The 18,262-nt window shown below is 38.9% G+C and overlaps 1 long non-coding RNA gene across 2 annotated transcripts; it reads left to right on the top strand.

Annotated features, from left to right (window-relative positions):
* The first annotated feature begins 442 nt into the window (after positions 1-442).
* On the top strand, positions 443-7,622 carry LOC129266875 (uncharacterized). Of its 2 annotated transcripts, none has more exons than XR_010294086.1 (6): positions 443-500; positions 3,006-3,325; positions 4,030-4,090; positions 5,100-5,167; positions 6,311-6,371; positions 7,475-7,622. It is a non-coding gene; the product is annotated as an uncharacterized LOC129266875 (long non-coding RNA). The 2 variants fall into 2 exon arrangements; XR_010294084.1 differs by lacking the exon at positions 443-500 and adding an exon at positions 527-634.
* Positions 7,623-18,262: the final 10,640 nt, after the last annotated feature.

Raw genomic sequence — 18,262 nt, 5'->3', positions numbered from 1 at the left:
CTGAGCCATTAAAAGGATATGTATGTCACTGATCAAATAACGCGAGTGAGAATTAAGCGCGAGCTGAAAAAAAAATTATATTCAGACCTAAAAAAGGGACATTTAAGAACTAATTTTTTTGGAATTCATGAAGAGCATACATATCTCATCATAGTCATCTAATGCAAGCGCCAAGCGGGTGCAGAGTTTTGTTAGAATTACACCTAAAAACATGAAGTCACTGTAATCATGAACATATAGTACGTATAACATACGTATCTCTCTAATGAAATATTGCGAGCGCAAAGGCCTTTTTTGTAGGAATTCATTAAGATCATACGTATTTCACAAACCAAATGATGCGAGCGCGACGCGCTAGCTGAATCTTTTTTATATTAAGACCAGAATAAAGGGACATTTTGAGGTTTTAAGGAATTCATGAGCAAGATATATCTCACCGATCCACTAATACGAATGTTAAGGTCTTAAAGAGGACCTGAGCTTAACGCGTAACTCGCCGGGTAAGTTCGCGATAAAGTGTTAATTGCAATTATAATGTACGCGCGCGCACCGAATGCGGAGTTTGTGCGAGAAAATCACTTCAGTTCAGTAGTACACTGTTCCCCGACGGTACCATCAATATTCCATAAAACATGTGAGTATTAATACAGAAAGAATAATACAATTTCAGTTTATGTAATATAATTCGGCGCGTGAATTTATACAATCTATGGTCTACCGCATTCCATTCGTTATTCGTATGTAATTGCCTTGAATACTCTTGCCAGTCTTGGCTGCTCTAAGTTAGGCCCAGGTAACCCAGGGAGCTCCCGCCCGCTACGCTGGCGGGAGCCCAGGGCGCTTACCGTGTATTTGGCCATAGACACACTGCAGTATAGACACGGGACTAGGGTAATATGTGGACTGAAGTTAGCAACCAAATCATGTGAACATCCTGCAAATTAACTGCTTGCATGCCGCAGGGGAGTCTTTTTGAAGTTTTGGTCGCTAACATCAGTCCATATCAACATTGTGGTGCATGCATGGCGAATCCAAGCAGCCATAGGCATAGATGCATGACTGATCTGCATGACTATATACCGTATGGGTAGAGCCTACTAGTATTCAACCCGGCATAATTCAAAGATTTTGACATATTCCCCAAAATATTTAGAAATAGGGAATTTATCTTAATTCCATACCTTTGTTAATTCCAGGGTAATCTGTTGTCGATATTTTCTTTGTCAATCTGTCGACTGTATGCGCGGAGGATCGAATTATGCGGCGATGGCCTTTTGCACTGAATGGTAGGCCTACTAGTATTCAACCTAGTGAGGATTGATAGCAAATCTCAAAAGGGTTTAGATTGCTAAATTAGATCTAGATCTATGTAAGTCTCTGGCTTTGATTAATTCCCTGTTTGGTCTCATCTCAAATGGTCTAGTCCATAGTCGGATGGGACAAGAGCAGATCGAGAGACAGGTCCATCTTTCATCGCTAGGTTGAATATTAGTGCCGACGGGTTGAATACTAGTACCAAAATCCGTCGCCGTATAATTCGATCGCCCGCGCACACAGTCAACTGGTTGAAGAAAAATATAACGGAAAAAGAATAACCAGCATTTGCTCTTGGAAATAAGACGGGTCTGAAATTCAGGTAAATTCTATATATTCTATAAATTTGAGGAAACTCTCCAAACGGGTTGAATACTAGTGCCCTTATGGTATGCAAGCGAAGCCATAATATATTGAAATTTAGCCTTTCCTGATCGCGATATTTAGAAAAGCGGTGGGTATATTGACCTTGAAATGTGACTTGCTAGGACATTTGTGAACAGTTAGTCATGTTAGTGTTATGGTTGTGGTGAGGTATGCTTGTAAGTTGTATTGGTACTGGTAGTGGTATAACTCAGGTGATGTTCGTGCAGGCTCCACTCCACTTAACTACTGCTACACTACGCTCCACCTACCCGAACATCGGGACAGTGAACCAATTCGGATATACCGAGTCACAAAAGGTGGGATCAAATGGTGGTTTATTGTAAAAAATCTAGGAAAAATATGTAACGAGGGATATGAATGACTTAATATCTTACTCTACACCGTATTTCACTCCGTGTCCATCCTACGCCTACGGTTATCCTCAACATTGGTGATTTTGGGCCAGTATCTTTTTCCTCACGCGTATTATTCACGGCCGATTTAAAAAAATTGCATGCGATCGTGATCGATCAGCGACTGTGAGGAAAAAGATACTGGCCCAAAATCACCAATTTTGAGTATAACTGGAGGATGGACACGGAGTGAAATATTGTATGGGTGTAGAGTAAGATATTAAGTCATTCATATCCCTCGTTACATATTTTTCCTAGATTTTTTACAATAAACCACCATTTGATCCCACCTTTTGTGACTTGGTATATCCGAATTGGTTCACTGTCCCGATGTTCGGGTAGGTGTAGCGTAGTGTAGCGGTAGTGAATTGGAGTGGAGCCTGCATGAACATCGCCTGAGGTAGTACTGGTAGTGGTAATCGACCGGTGCGAAACTGCACTTGTGCCATGCCCATTGATTAACTGTGTTATGGTGTTTGGGTTGCAAGTTCTATCCTCAACATTGTTTAATACATGCATGCTGACTGTCAAGTTGATTCACTTCTGGTTCTATTATTTCTCGTGTCCACAAGCACAACACGACTTTTATTGCTTGATTTTTCTGTGCGCGGCGGCATGTAAATTGTAATGAACCCTTGCGTGATTTAGTTAGAGTTTGATCTATTCTCAGATAATAATTATTTGTGTATAGATCTAACTCTAACTAAGTCACGCAAGGGTTCATTACATGCTGCTGCATACAGAAAAATCAAGCAGTACAAGTCGTGTGTTGTGCTTGTGGACACCAGAAGTGGGATTGCAGCACGTGGTTCACGATGCAAGGTTAGTAATATTAACCTCACAGTATGTGTGAGTGGTTTTAAGTTAAAGATGTACGTGTATCTCTCTACCTGTTTTAATTTAAAACTGTAGGTGTGCCTCTACCTCAAGTGATGTTCGTGCAGGCTCCACTTCACTACTGCTAAGCTCCACCTACCCGAACATTTACCCAGGGAGCTCCGGCTGCGAAGCGGGCCTGAGCCAGACTTAGACATGGGACTAGGGTAGACTGGAACCTCAAAAAAGCGAAAAGTTCTGTTGCGATACCCCTCCTAATTTTTTCAAAATTCATTACAAAATGGCCGATCGAGACTGGGGCAGAAGGACAGAACTTTTCTTTTTTTTCGAGGTTCCAGTCTGTGCCTCGATGTCAGGATACTGCCACATGATAGACCTTCATCCATATAATCGTGGTAAGTGCATAATTTCTGTTTACACAATTTTCTACTAAGTTATTATGACCACAATCTACCCTTGTCCTGTGTCTATGTCTAAATGCACGGTGGACTCCTGGGTTGCGGCACGCTTCGTGGGCCGGAGCTCCCTGGGTTACCCGAACGTGAACTCGTTCTGATACTCCAATTGACAAAGATGGAATTTTATGGTGAAAAATAAAAAATTCATGCAACATCATGATCTTTAAAAACAATCAAATTTAATATTCTTACTTTACACAAAGTTTCACTTGTTTTCCATGCTTCTATCAGCCTCAAAATTGGTGATTTACAGCCGACATGGAGTTCCTCACACTTGATTAATTATTCACTGTTTTTTCAAAACATGGCATGTGCGAGGGCCATGTTGGAGGTAATTGTTAGATTGCTGTCATAACTTTCCAAGGTAATAGATATACTTTATAATACGTAGAAATCGGGGTAATCAAGTATCACTGACAAGTCTTAGGTCACATGATCAAGGTAAAATGTCATTTATTGTCAATGAATGTAGTATTGAATCATTTGAATGGTGTTTTTTGTGAATAACTATTTATAGTAGTTTTCAAAGTCAGCACTGCTGCTATATTGAATTGCGCAATGCAGGTGAGACTGCCAGATGCGCTCGCCTTTTTTAAATTTTATTTTTATGTTTTGTTGTCCACACACACATTTATTTTCAGGAACTTGCAAGATTGCAATCACAACATCCCTTTATGCGACTAGTGTAGAGACTTGAAATTGGTAAGTTCTATAATAACTTATTTTATTAATTATTTTCTTTGATATATAACATCTAAAGTAAGATCCCCCTGAAAACCTATCAAATCTTCCAATATACAAATTATCAAGTCTAATCCAAGCATGGGATATAGCAAGATTTGTTATGGAGTCATTAAAGCACAGAATTTGCATATTTTGAAAAAAGTGTTATTTTTGCTCCTGTTCATCTTCATCATCATCATTATCTAGTATAGGAAGAAGGCAGTGGCCTGTAATTCTTGGTCATTCCATCTATGGTTTTAGTCTGGTGAATTTATTACTGTACGCATGCAGTTGTGCGTATTGAGGCATTAACCTTTTGCCCCTACAGACAGAATCACTCTTGCGCCATATATATTTCAAGGGTCTGATGGACTGTACTAATTAAGCTCACAATAAGTTTGCTTGGTTTATTATAAAGAAAAGCATTGTGTGTATACATTACAAACTTGAAGCTGTCAGATCTATGCACTGTTTTGCAATGTCTGGCGACAGATGTTATTCTATGTGTTGGCTAAGAATTGACACAACAATAGTAAATCAAATTCATTACATTGATATTCAAATTAAGAAATTATGTTTGTTAATATTATTCCACATACAAAAGTATACCTGATTCTCTTGCCATGGTCTCAGGTCCAAGGTCCAATAACTCTGATAAGACTTAGGTCTTACACATGATCATGGTCTAATATCTTTTCGGGCAAATGAATGTACCTGGTAGTGTTTTTTTTTTGTGAATAATTATTTTCTAGTAGTTTCTAAGTTTAGCACTGCTGCTACATTGAATTGCTCAATGGGAGTGGAGGATGTTCACACATTGTGTGCGGGAATTACCAATTGAATTCGATGACCTGGGTAATAATATATCTGTAAAGCGCTTAGACATGTCGTTGTGATGAATTAAGCACTATTTAAAAAAGTGTGTTGTTATTGTTTTATTATATTTTGTCTTATTTTATGTTTTGGTTGCTACACTCAATTTTTTCAGGTACTTCCAAGAATGCAGAATCACAACCTCACCTCACTTTATGCGACTAGTGTAGAGACTTAAAGTTGGTAAGTTCCAAATTAACTTATTTTATTCAAGTTTTTCATCTATAACATCTAAAGTAATGATGAGATGCTCCAGCCCTGAAACTCACAGGACCATTCATGCCAGGCTTCTTGAACATTATCTGTGAGCTTCATTTTCTTTATGTATTTGAGTTTAATATATTTCATAGTGTATGAATTTGAATAATTATTTAAATTCATATACTATGAAATAATTAAACTCAGATAATGCAAGTGACTCTCAATCAAAAATACTGCCGTGATCATTGACAACATGCCAATCTTTCTTTTATGAGGCTTGTTGATTTTTTCTTTCTATCTTGCCTGTACAGCAGAGAGCAATTAGAAAGGCATGGTTTAACGTCTCATGACCAAGGTCAATGAACCTTGAATCATGTTGGGGGTAGTTGTTTTTTCCACCACAACTTTGAAAGTTTATGGAACTGGTGCATGAAAATTGACATAAGAGTAAAGAAGTATCACTGAACATCCTGTGCAATATACAGATCACATGACTAAGGTCTATGGTCAATGAACATTGGTCAATTTCTTTGTTGATTTACCATAATAACTTTGATAGTTAAAGCATGGAGCTCTTACAGAGATAGCTCTATGGATAAAGGATGTAGTTCATGAAACTTGGTCATAAGAGTAATCAGGTATTTATCACTGAACCTGCTCTGCAGGTCACATTAATAAGGTGAAAGGTCACTTAGTGTCAAATTTTGGCCATGTTGTGGGCAATTATTGAATTACCATCATAGCTCATTGCCATCATAAAGTTAATGGATATTGTTAATGCAATGTGGACATATGGGTAATCTAGTATCATTGCTCATCTTGCACAAGTCTAACATGTACATGTAGGTTCCTAGATCAAGGTCAAATGTCATTAAGGGTTAATAAATGTAGTAGTATATTAAGATAAGAACATTGTGTTTTTGTGAATAGTGAATTTATAGTTGTTTTTTTAAAGTCAGCTCTGGTGCTATATTGAATCGTGGATGCAGGGGAGACTACCAGAGTCACTCCACCTTTATTACTTGATATTTTTATTCTTAGTTTCTTTTGTCTTGTTTTTTATTTGTTATTTGTATGTTATGTGTTTTAGAACCACCGATACATTTTGTTTTTGTGTTTTTACAGGCATTTATCTGATCACCGGATCTCGGCCTCCTTTCCCTTTACCAGTTTAAGACTAGACTAGGTAATTGCAAGATAAACTTATTTCCTCTCAGTTTTTCATTGATGTTTAAAATCAAAGTAAGACCACATCCCAAAGAACCCATTAATTCTTCCAGTTTATTCATCCATTAAGTCACAAAAGTCATCATATCAAGAATCTGCTTCCAAACAACCCTTGCTGTATGTCTTAAACTTTGTTTCAACTTGAATAACATGTTACACTGAAAGATTTGATGGGGTTCTTCAGGGGGCACTTACTCTTAATGTTGGGTAATTTATGAATTTTTCATCTTCATATTTAAAGAAAGGGGTGCATGAATATTGTTCTCCACCCCAACCATGCTTGAACTGCTTGGGAATATTATACTTTACAAATAGGATCTACATGTAACTTAAACCATACAATTAGCAGTTGTGCCAAATCATCTACTGCCATCCCGTCCACCCACCACATGATCTGCCATTTTTTCTAATCCATTTTGTTCATCAACATTTCGTCTAATTGCCAATTGATCCAATAGCCTTTTTGTCAACGAAAACCTGTGTGTTTTCCAATTGGGGGCAGCAAAATTATTTCCTAATTATACCTTGCAGATAAAATAAATGATTAAAAAAAATCATGCTGATAAGTATACAAGCCTACCTTCGGGAATTGAATGATGTGGTACAGCAATACAGACCTCCTTTCTCTCTTTATCAAATTACACAAACAATAGGGGGAATGGAGTGGTTAAAATGATAAAATTGAAATAAGGGTCCTTTGATTGTTAATTTACCTTTTTTTACAAGTCCACACCCAAAAAAGTAAAAGTAAAGAGTCAGTGAGTGATGCGCTCAAAAAATTTGCGCAGTGGATGAATCTGGAAAACATTTAGTAAGGGATACAAAAATGTTATTTTTGAGGTATATTAAATTGCGATCGTGGCCTTTGAAAAAGACATTTGATGCACATGGACACAATTTATTTTTACACAGTTCTGTATAGAGCCAATGAAACTGAGTAATACCCATATCAACGAATATATAAAGGATTTTTTTTCACAAGGGGGTTCTGTTGTAGTTTATCCCAAAAAATGAAACTCTTATTCTGTTAGCTATAAAAGTTTGGTTTTGCCTATACTACAGGTATATCATACAGATTGTGAGCAGAGATAAAGAAAGAAGGACAGACTGGAAGGAGGCAGAAGTCCAAGCACTCTGCTTTTTAGCAGCATTGAACAAGAAATCCCTCTTTTAATTTGGAGTAATGGTGAGTTGCAATGCATGATTCAATTTTTACTAGGCCCAGATAAGATCAGGATACGCTTTTAAAAGCTAGGTTACGATTTTAAAAGCTAGGATACGATTTTAAAAGCTAGGTTACACTTGAAAGCAAGGTTCCTTTTTTATGTAGCTTACTGTTTAAGCAGGTTAAGCTATAAGGACAGGTTACACCATGAGCTTGAAAGCCAATTAAAGCCAGGTTAGACTACAAGGACAGGTTTCTTCAGGGGATGTTTCACAAAGATTTAAGTATTAGTCGTACATCACGTACGCAGTAGTGCGCGTCCTCTCGGCATGATCAAACCAGTTCAGTGATGTCTTTTTTACTGCTAGCTCTCCCAGATAAGATCAGCATTCATTTTAAAAGCCAGTTTACACCTGAAAGCAAGATTATTCTTTTAAGCAGCTAAACTCTTTAAAGGAGGTTAAGCTATAAGGACAGGTTACATCATAAGCACATGTATCACACGTGAAAGCCTATTAAAGCCAGGTTAGACTACAAAGACGGGTTTCTTCAGGGGGTGTTTCACAAAGATTTAAGTATTAGTCGTACATCACGTCACAGTAGTGCGCGTCCTCTCGGCATGATCCAACCAGTTCAGTGATGTCTTTTTTACTGCTAGCTTTCCCAGATAAGATCAGTATTCATTTTAAAGGCCAGTTTACACCTGAAAGCAAGATAATTCTTTTAAGCAGCTAACTCTTTAAAGGAGGTTAAGCTATAAGGACAGGTTACATCATAAGCACAGGTATCAACGTGAAAGCCTATTAAAGCCAGGTTAGACTACAAAGACGGGTTTCTTCAGGGGATGTTTCACAAAGATTTAAATATTAGTTGTACATCACGTACGCAGTAGTGCGCGTCCTCTTGGCATGATCCAACCAGTTCAGTGATGTCTTTTTTACTGCTAGCTCTCCCAGATAAGATCAGCATTCATTTTAAAAGCCAGTTTACACCTGAAAGCAAGATTATTCTTTTAAGCAGCTAAACTCTTTAAAGAAGGTTAAGATATAAGGACAGGTTACATCATAAGCACATGTATCACACGTGAAAGCCTATTAAAGCCAGGTTAGACTACAAAGACGGGTTTCTTCAGGGGGTGTTTAACAAAGATTTAAATATTAGTTGTACATCACATACGCAGTAGTGCGCGTCCTCTTGGCATGATCCAACCAGTTCAGTGATGTCTTTTTTACTGCTAGCTCTCCCAGATAAGATCAGCATTCATTTTAAAAGCCAGTTTACACCTGAAAGCAAGATTATTCTTTTAAGCAGCTAAACTCTTTAAAGGAGGTTAAGCTATAAGGACAGGTTACATCATAAGCACATGTATCACACTTGAAAGCCTATTAAAGCCAGGTTAGACTACAAAGACGGGTTTCTTCAGGGGGTGTTTCACAAAGATTTAAGTATTAGTCGTACATCACGTCACAGTAGTGCGCGTCCTCTCGGCATGATCCAACCAGTTCAGTGATGTCTTTTTTACTGCTAGCTCTCCCAGATAAGATCAGTATTCATTTTAAAGGCCAGTTTACACCTGAAAGCAAGATAATTCTTTTAAGCAGCTAACTCTTTAAAGGAGGTAAGCTATAAGGACAGGTTACATCATAAGCACAGGTATCAACGTGAAAGCCTATTAAAGCCAGGTTAGACTACAAAGACGGGTTTCTTCAGGGGGTGTTTAACAAAGATTTAAATATTAGTTGTACATCACGTACGCAGTAGTGCGCGTCCTCTTGGCATGATCCAACCAGTTCAGTAATGTCTTTTTTACTGTTAGCTCTCCCAGATAAGATCAGCATTCATTTTAAAAGCCAGTTTACACCTGAAAGCAAGATTATTCTTTTAAGCAGCTAACTCTTTAAAGGAGGTTAAGCTATAAGGACAGGTTACATCATAAGCACATGTATCACACTTGAAAGCCTATTAAAGCCAGGTTAGACTACAAAGACGGGGTTCTTCAGGGGGTGTTTCACAAAGATTTTAATATTAGTCGTACATCACGTACGCAGTAGTGCGCGTCCTCTCGGCATGATCCAACCAGTTCAGTGATGTCTTTTTTTACTGCTAGCTCTCCCAGATAAGATCAGCATTCATTTTAAAAGCCAGTTTACACCTGAAAGCAATATTATTCTTTTAAGCAGCTAAACTCTTTAAAGGAGGTTAAGCTATAAGGACAGGTTACATCATAAGCACGGGTATCACACTTGAAAGCCTATTAAAGCCAGGTTAGACTACAAAGACGGGTTTCTTCAGGGGGTGTTTCACAAAGATTTTAATATTAGTCGTACATCACGTACGCAGCAGTTCGCGTCCTCTCGGCATGATCCAACCAGTTCAGTGATGTCTTTTTTTACTGCTAGCTCTCCCAGATAAGATCAGCATTCATTTTAAAAGCCAGTTTACACCTGAAAGCAAGATTATTCTTTTAAGCAGCTAACTCTTTAAAGGAGGTTAAGCTATAAGGACAGGTTACATCATAAGCACGGGTATCACACTTGAAAGCCTATTAAAGCCAGGTTAGACTACAAAGACGGGTTTCTTCAGGGGGTGTTTCACAAAGATTTTAATATTAGTCGTACATCACGTACGCAGTAGTGCGCGTCCTCTCGGCATGATCCAACCAGTTCAGTGATGTCTTTTTTTACTGCTCGCTCTCCCAGATAAGATCAGCATTCATTTTAAAAGCCAGTTTACACCTGAAAGCAATATTATTCTTTTAAGCAGCTAACTCTTTAAAGGAGGTTAAGCTATAAGGACAGGTTACATCATAAGCACATGTATCACACTTGAAAGCCTATTAAAGCCAGGTTAGACTACAAAGACGGGTTTCTTCAGGGGGTGTTTCACAAAGATTTTAATATTAGTCGTACATCACGTACGCAGCAGTTCGCGTCCTCTCGGCATGATCCAACCAGTTCAGTGATGTCTTTTTTTACTGCTAGCTCTCCCAGATAAGATCAGCATTCATTTTAAAAGCCAGTTTACACCTGAAAGCAAGATTATTCTTTTAAGCAGCTAACTCTTTAAAGGAGGTTAAGCTATAAGGACAGGTTACATCATAAGCACGGGTATCACACTTGAAAGCCTATTAAAGCCAGGTTAGACTACAAAGACGGGTTTCTTCAGGGGGTGTTTCACAAAGATTTTAATATTAGTCGTACATCACGTACGCAGTAGTGCGCGTCCTCTCGGCATGATCCAACCAGTTCAGTGATGTCTTTTTTTACTGCTCGCTCTCCCAGATAAGATCAGCATTCATTTTAAAAGCCAGTTTACACCTGAAAGCAAGATTATTCTTTTAAGCAGCTAAACTCTTTAAAGGAGGTTAAGCTATAAGGACAGGTTACATCATAAGCACGGGTATCACACTTGAAAGCCTATTAAAGCCAGGTTAGACTACAAAGACGGGTTTCTTCAGGGGGTGTTTCACAAAGATTTAAGTATTAGTCGTACATCACGTACGCAGTAGTGCGCGTCCTCTTGGCATGATCCAACCAGTTCAGTGATGTCTTTTTTTACTGCTTGCTCTCCCAGATAACATCAGCATACATTTTAAAAGCCAGTTTACACTTGAAAGCAAGATTATTCTTTTACGCAGCTAACTCTTCAAAGGAGGTTAAGCTATAAGGACAGGTTACATCATAAGCACATGTATCACACGTGAAAGCCTATTAAAGCCAGGTTAGACTACAAAGACGGGTTTCTTCAGGGGGTGTTTCACAAAGATTTTAATATTAGTCGTACATCACGTATGCAGTAGTGCGCGTCCTCTCGGCATGATCCAACCAGATCAGTGATGTCTTTTTTTACTGCTTGCTCTCCCAGATAACATCAGCATACATTTTAAAAGCCAGTTTACACTTGAAAGCAAGATTATTCTTTTACGCAGCTAACTCTTTAAAGGAGGTTAAGCTATAAGGACAGGTTACATCATAAGCACATGTATCACACGTGAAAGCCTATTAAAGCCAGGTTAGACTACAAAGACGGGTTTCTTCAGGGGGTGTTTCACAAAGATTTTAATATTAGTCGTACATCACGTATGCAGTAGTGCGCGTCCTCTCGGCATGATCCAACCAGTTCAGTGATGTCTTTTTTTACTGCTAGCTCTCCCAGATAAGATCAGCATTCATTTTAAAAGCCAGTTTACACCTGAAAGCAAGATTATTCTTTTAAGCAGCTAAACTCTTTAAAGGAGGTTAAGATATAAGGACAGGTTACATCATAAGCACGGGTATCACACTTGAAAGCCTATTAAAGCCAGGTTAGACTACAAAGACGGGTTTCTTCAGGGGGTGTTTCACAAAGATTTTAATATTAGTCGTACATCACGTACGCAGTAGTGCGCGTCCTCTCGGCATGATCCAACCAGTTTAGTGATGTCTTTTTTTACTGCTAGCTCTCCCAGATAAGATCAGCATTCATTTTAAAAGCCAGTTTACACCTGAAAGCAAGATTATTCTTTTAAGCAGCTAACTCTTTAAAGGAGGTTAAGCTATAAGGACAGGTTACATCATAAGCACGGGTATCACACTTGAAAGCCTATTAAAGCCAGGTTAGACTACAAAGACGGGTTTCTTCAGGGGGTGTTTCACAAAGATTTAAGTATTAGTCGTACATCACGTACGCAGTAGTGCGCGTCCTCTTGGCATGATCCAACCAGTTCAGTGATGTCTTTTTTTACTGCTTGCTCTCCCAGATAAGATCAGCATACATTTTAAAAGCCAGTTTACACTTGAAAGCAAGATTATTCTTTTAAGCAGCTAAACTCTTTAAAGAAGGTTAAGATATAAGGACAGGTTACATCATAAGCACATGTATCACACGTGAAAGCCTATTAAAGCCAGGTTAGACTACAAAGACGGGTTTCTTCAGGGGGTGTTTAACAAAGATTTAAATATTAGTTGTACATCACATACGCAGTAGTGCGCGTCCTCTTGGCATGATCCAACCAGTTCAGTGATGTCTTTTTTACTGCTAGCTCTCCCAGATAAGATCAGCATTCATTTTAAAAGCCAGTTTACACCTGAAAGCAAGATTATTCTTTTAAGCAGCTAAACTCTTTAAAGGAGGTTAAGCTATAAGGACAGGTTACATCATAAGCACATGTATCACACTTGAAAGCCTATTAAAGCCAGGTTAGACTACAAAGACGGGTTTCTTCAGGGGGTGTTTCACAAAGATTTAAGTATTAGTCGTACATCACGTCACAGTAGTGCGCGTCCTCTCGGCATGATCCAACCAGTTCAGTGATGTCTTTTTTACTGCTAGCTCTCCCAGATAAGATCAGTATTCATTTTAAAGGCCAGTTTACACCTGAAAGCAAGATAATTCTTTTAAGCAGCTAACTCTTTAAAGGAGGTAAGCTATAAGGACAGGTTACATCATAAGCACAGGTATCAACGTGAAAGCCTATTAAAGCCAGGTTAGACTACAAAGACGGGTTTCTTCAGGGGGTGTTTAACAAAGATTTAAATATTAGTTGTACATCACGTACGCAGTAGTGCGCGTCCTCTTGGCATGATCCAACCAGTTCAGTAATGTCTTTTTTACTGTTAGCTCTCCCAGATAAGATCAGCATTCATTTTAAAAGCCAGTTTACACCTGAAAGCAAGATTATTCTTTTAAGCAGCTAACTCTTTAAAGGAGGTTAAGCTATAAGGACAGGTTACATCATAAGCACATGTATCACACTTGAAAGCCTATTAAAGCCAGGTTAGACTACAAAGACGGGGTTCTTCAGGGGGTGTTTCACAAAGATTTTAATATTAGTCGTACATCACGTACGCAGTAGTGCGCGTCCTCTCGGCATGATCCAACCAGTTCAGTGATGTCTTTTTTTACTGCTAGCTCTCCCAGATAAGATCAGCATTCATTTTAAAAGCCAGTTTACACCTGAAAGCAATATTATTCTTTTAAGCAGCTAAACTCTTTAAAGGAGGTTAAGCTATAAGGACAGGTTACATCATAAGCACGGGTATCACACTTGAAAGCCTATTAAAGCCAGGTTAGACTACAAAGACGGGTTTCTTCAGGGGGTGTTTCACAAAGATTTTAATATTAGTCGTACATCACGTACGCAGCAGTTCGCGTCCTCTCGGCATGATCCAACCAGTTCAGTGATGTCTTTTTTTACTGCTAGCTCTCCCAGATAAGATCAGCATTCATTTTAAAAGCCAGTTTACACCTGAAAGCAAGATTATTCTTTTAAGCAGCTAACTCTTTAAAGGAGGTTAAGCTATAAGGACAGGTTACATCATAAGCACGGGTATCACACTTGAAAGCCTATTAAAGCCAGGTTAGACTACAAAGACGGGTTTCTTCAGGGGGTGTTTCACAAAGATTTTAATATTAGTCGTACATCACGTACGCAGTAGTGCGCGTCCTCTCGGCATGATCCAACCAGTTCAGTGATGTCTTTTTTTACTGCTCGCTCTCCCAGATAAGATCAGCATTCATTTTAAAAGCCAGTTTACACCTGAAAGCAATATTATTCTTTTAAGCAGCTAACTCTTTAAAGGAGGTTAAGCTATAAGGACAGGTTACATCATAAGCACATGTATCACACTTGAAAGCCTATTAAAGCCAGGTTAGACTACAAAGACGGGTTTCTTCAGGGGGTGTTTCACAAAGATTTTAATATTAGTCGTACATCACGTATGCAGTAGTGCGCGTCCTCTCGGCATGATCCAACCAGATCAGTGATGTCTTTTTTTACTGCTTGCTCTCCCAGATAACATCAGCATACATTTTAAAAGCCAGTTTACACTTGAAAGCAAGATTATTCTTTTACGCAGCTAACTCTTTAAAGGAGGTTAAGCTATAAGGACAGGTTACATCATAAGCACATGTATCACACGTGAAAGCCTATTAAAGCCAGGTTAGACTACAAAGACGGGTTTCTTCAGGGGGTGTTTCACAAAGATTTTAATATTAGTCGTACATCACGTATGCAGTAGTGCGCGTCCTCTCGGCATGATCCAACCAGTTCAGTGATGTCTTTTTTTACTGCTAGCTCTCCCAGATAAGATCAGCATTCATTTTAAAAGCCAGTTTACACCTGAAAGCAAGATTATTCTTTTAAGCAGCTAAACTCTTTAAAGGAGGTTAAGATATAAGGACAGGTTACATCATAAGCACGGGTATCACACTTGAAAGCCTATTAAAGCCAGGTTAGACTACAAAGACGGGTTTCTTCAGGGGGTGTTTCACAAAGATTTTAATATTAGTCGTACATTACGTACGCAGTAGTGCGCGTCCTCTCGGCATGATCCAACCAGTTCGGTGATGTCTTTTTTTACTGCTAGCTCTCCCAGATAAGATCAGCATTCATTTTAAAAGCCAGTTTACACCTGAAAGCAAGATTATTCTTTTAAGCAGCTAACTCTTTAAAGGAGGTTAAGCTATAAGGACAGGTTACATCATAAGCACGGGTATCACACTTGAAAGCCTATTAAAGCCAGGTTAGACTACAAAGACGGGTTTCTTCAGGGGGTGTTTCACAAAGATTTAAGTATTAGTCGTACATCACGTACGCAGTAGTGCGCGTCCTCTTGGCATGATCCAACCAGTTCAGTGATGTCTTTTTTTACTGCTTGCTCTCCCAGATAAGATCAGCATACATTTTAAAAGCCAGTTTACACCTGAAAGCAAGATTATTCTTTTAAGCAGCCAACTCTTTAAAGGAGGTTAAGCTATAAGGACAGGTTACATCATAAGCACATGTATCACACGTGAAAGCCTATTAAAGCCAGGTTAGACTACAAAGACGGGTTTCTTCAGGGGGTGTTTCACAAAGATTTTAATATTAGTCGTACATCACGTACGCAGCAGTTCGCGTCCTCTCGGCATGATCCAACCAGTTCAGTGATGTCTTTTTTAATGCTAGCTCTCCCAGATAAGATCAGCATTCATTTTAAAAGCCAGTTTACACCTGAAAGCAAGATTATTCTTTTAAGCAGCTAAACTCTTTAAAGGAGGTTAAGCTATAAGGACAGGTTACATCATAAGCACGGGTATCACACTTGAAAGCCTATTAAAGCCAGGTTAGACTACAAAGACGGGTTTCTTCAGGGGGTGTTTCACAAAGATTTAAGTATTAGTCGTACATCACGTACGCAGTAGTGCGCGTCCTCTTGGCATGATCCAACCAGTTCAGTGATGTCTTTTTTTACTGCTTGCTCTCCCAGATAAGATCAGCATTCATTTTCAAAGCCAGCTTACACCTGAAAGCAAGATTATTCTTTTAAGCAGCTAAACTCTTTAAAGGAGGTTAAGCTATAAGGACAGGTTACATCATAAGCACGGGTATCACACTTGAAAGCCTATTAAAGCCAGGTTAGACTACAAAGACAGGTTTCTTCAGGGGGTGTTTCACAAAGATTTAAATATTAGTTGTACATCACGTACGCAGTAGTGCGCGTCCTCTTGGCATGATCCAACCAGTTCAGTAATGTCTTTTTTACTGCTAGCTCTCCCAGATAAGATCAGCATTCATTTTAAAAGCCAGTTTACACCTGAAAGCAAGATTATTCTTTTAAGCAGCTAACTCTTTAAAGGAGGTTAAGCTATAAGGACAGGTTACATCATAAGCACATGTATCACACTTGAAAGCCTATTAAAGCCAGGTTAGACTACAAAGACGGGGTTCTTCAGGGGGTGTTTCACAAAGATTTTAATATTAGTCGTACATCACGTACGCAGTAGTGCGCGTCCTCTCGGCATGATCCAACCAGTTCAGTGATGTCTTTTTTTACTGCTAGCTCTCCCAGATAAGATCAGCATTCATTTTAAAAGCCAGTTTACACCTGAAAGCAATATTATTCTTTTAAGCAGCTAAACTCTTTAAAGGAGGTTAAGCTATAAGGACAGGTTACATCATAAGCACGGGTATCACACTTGAAAGCCTATTTAAGCCAGGTTAGACTACAAAGACGGGTTTCTTCAGGGGGTGTTTCACAAAGATTTTAATATTAGTCGTACATCACATACGCAGCAGTTCGCGTCCTCTCGGCATGATCCAACCAGTTCAGTGATGTCTTTTTTTACTGCTAGCTCTCCCAGATAAGATCAGCATTCATTTTAAAAGCCAGTTTACACCTGAAAGCAAGATTATTCTTTTAAGCAGCTAACTCTTTAAAGGAGGTTAAGCTATAAGGACAGGTTACATCATAAGCACGGGTATCACACTTGAAAGCCTATTAAAGCCAGGTTAGACTACAAAGACGGGTTTCTTCAGGGGGTGTTTCACAAAGATTTTAATATTAGTCGTACATCACGTACGCAGTAGTGCGCGTCCTCTCGGCATGATCCAACCAGTTCAGTGATGTCTTTTTTTACTGCTCGCTCTCCCAGATAAGATCAGCATTCATTTTAAAAGCCAGTTTACACCTGAAAGCAATATTATTCTTTTAAGCAGCTAACTCTTTAAAGGAGGTTAAGCTATAAGGACAGGTTACATCATAAGCACATGTATCACACTTGAAAGCCTATTAAAGCCAGGTTAGACTACAAAGACGGGTTTCTTCAGGGGGTGTTTCACAAAGATTTAAGTATTAGTCGTACATCACGTACGCAGTAGTGCGCGTCCTCTTGGCATGATCCAACCAGTTCAGTGATGTCTTTTTTTACTGCTTGCTCTCCCAGATAACATCAGCATACATTTTAAAAGCCAGTTTACACTTGAAAGCAAGATTATTCTTTTACGCAGCTAACTCTTCAAAGGAGGTTAAGCTATAAGGACAGGTTACATCATAAGCACATGTATCACACGTGAAAGCCTATTAAAGCCAGGTTAGACTACAAAGACGGGTTTCTTCAGGGGGTGTTTCACAAAGATTTTAATATTAGTCGTACATCACGTATGCAGTAGTGCGCGTCCTCTCGGCATGATCCAACCAGTTCAGTGATGTCTTTTTTTACTGCTTGCTCTCCCAGATAACATCAGCATACATTTTAAAAGCCAGTTTACACTTGAAAGCAAGATTATTCTTTTACGCAGCTAACTCTTTAAAGGAGGTTAAGCTATAAGGACAGGTTACATCATAAGCACATGTATCACACGTGAAAGCCTATTAAAGCCAGGTTAGACTACAAAGACGGGTTTCTTCAGGGGGTGTTTCACAAAGATTTTAATATTAGTCGTACATCACGTACGCAGTAGTGCGCGTCCTCTCGGCATGATCCAACCAGTTCAGTGATGTCTTTTTTTACTGCTCGCTCTCCCAGATAAGATCAGCATTCATTTTAAAAGCCAGTTTACACCTGAAAGCAATATTATTCTTTTAAGCAGCTAACTCTTTAAAGGAGGTTAAGCTATAAGGACAGGTTACATCATAAGCACATGTATCACACTTGAAAGCCTATTAAAGCCAGGTTAGACTACAAAGACGGGTTTCTTCAGGGGGTGTTTCACAAAGATTTAAGTATTAGTCGTACATCACGTACGCAGTAGTGCGCGTCCTCTTGGCATGATCCAACCAGTTCAGTGATGTCTTTTTTTACTGCTTGCTCTCCCAGATAACATCAGCATACATTTTAAAAGCCAGTTTACACTTGAAAGCAAGATTATTCTTTTACGCAGCTAACTCTTCAAAGGAGGTTAAGCTATAAGGACAGGTTACATCATAAGCACATGTATCACACGT

Source organism: Lytechinus pictus, chromosome 7, assembly GCF_037042905.1.
Source record: "Lytechinus pictus isolate F3 Inbred chromosome 7, Lp3.0, whole genome shotgun sequence".
NCBI classification, from domain to species: Eukaryota; Metazoa; Echinodermata; class Echinoidea; order Temnopleuroida; family Toxopneustidae; genus Lytechinus; species Lytechinus pictus.
The sequence above is the reverse complement of the archived record's forward strand: the minus strand, read 5'-3'. Positions and strand labels throughout refer to the sequence as shown.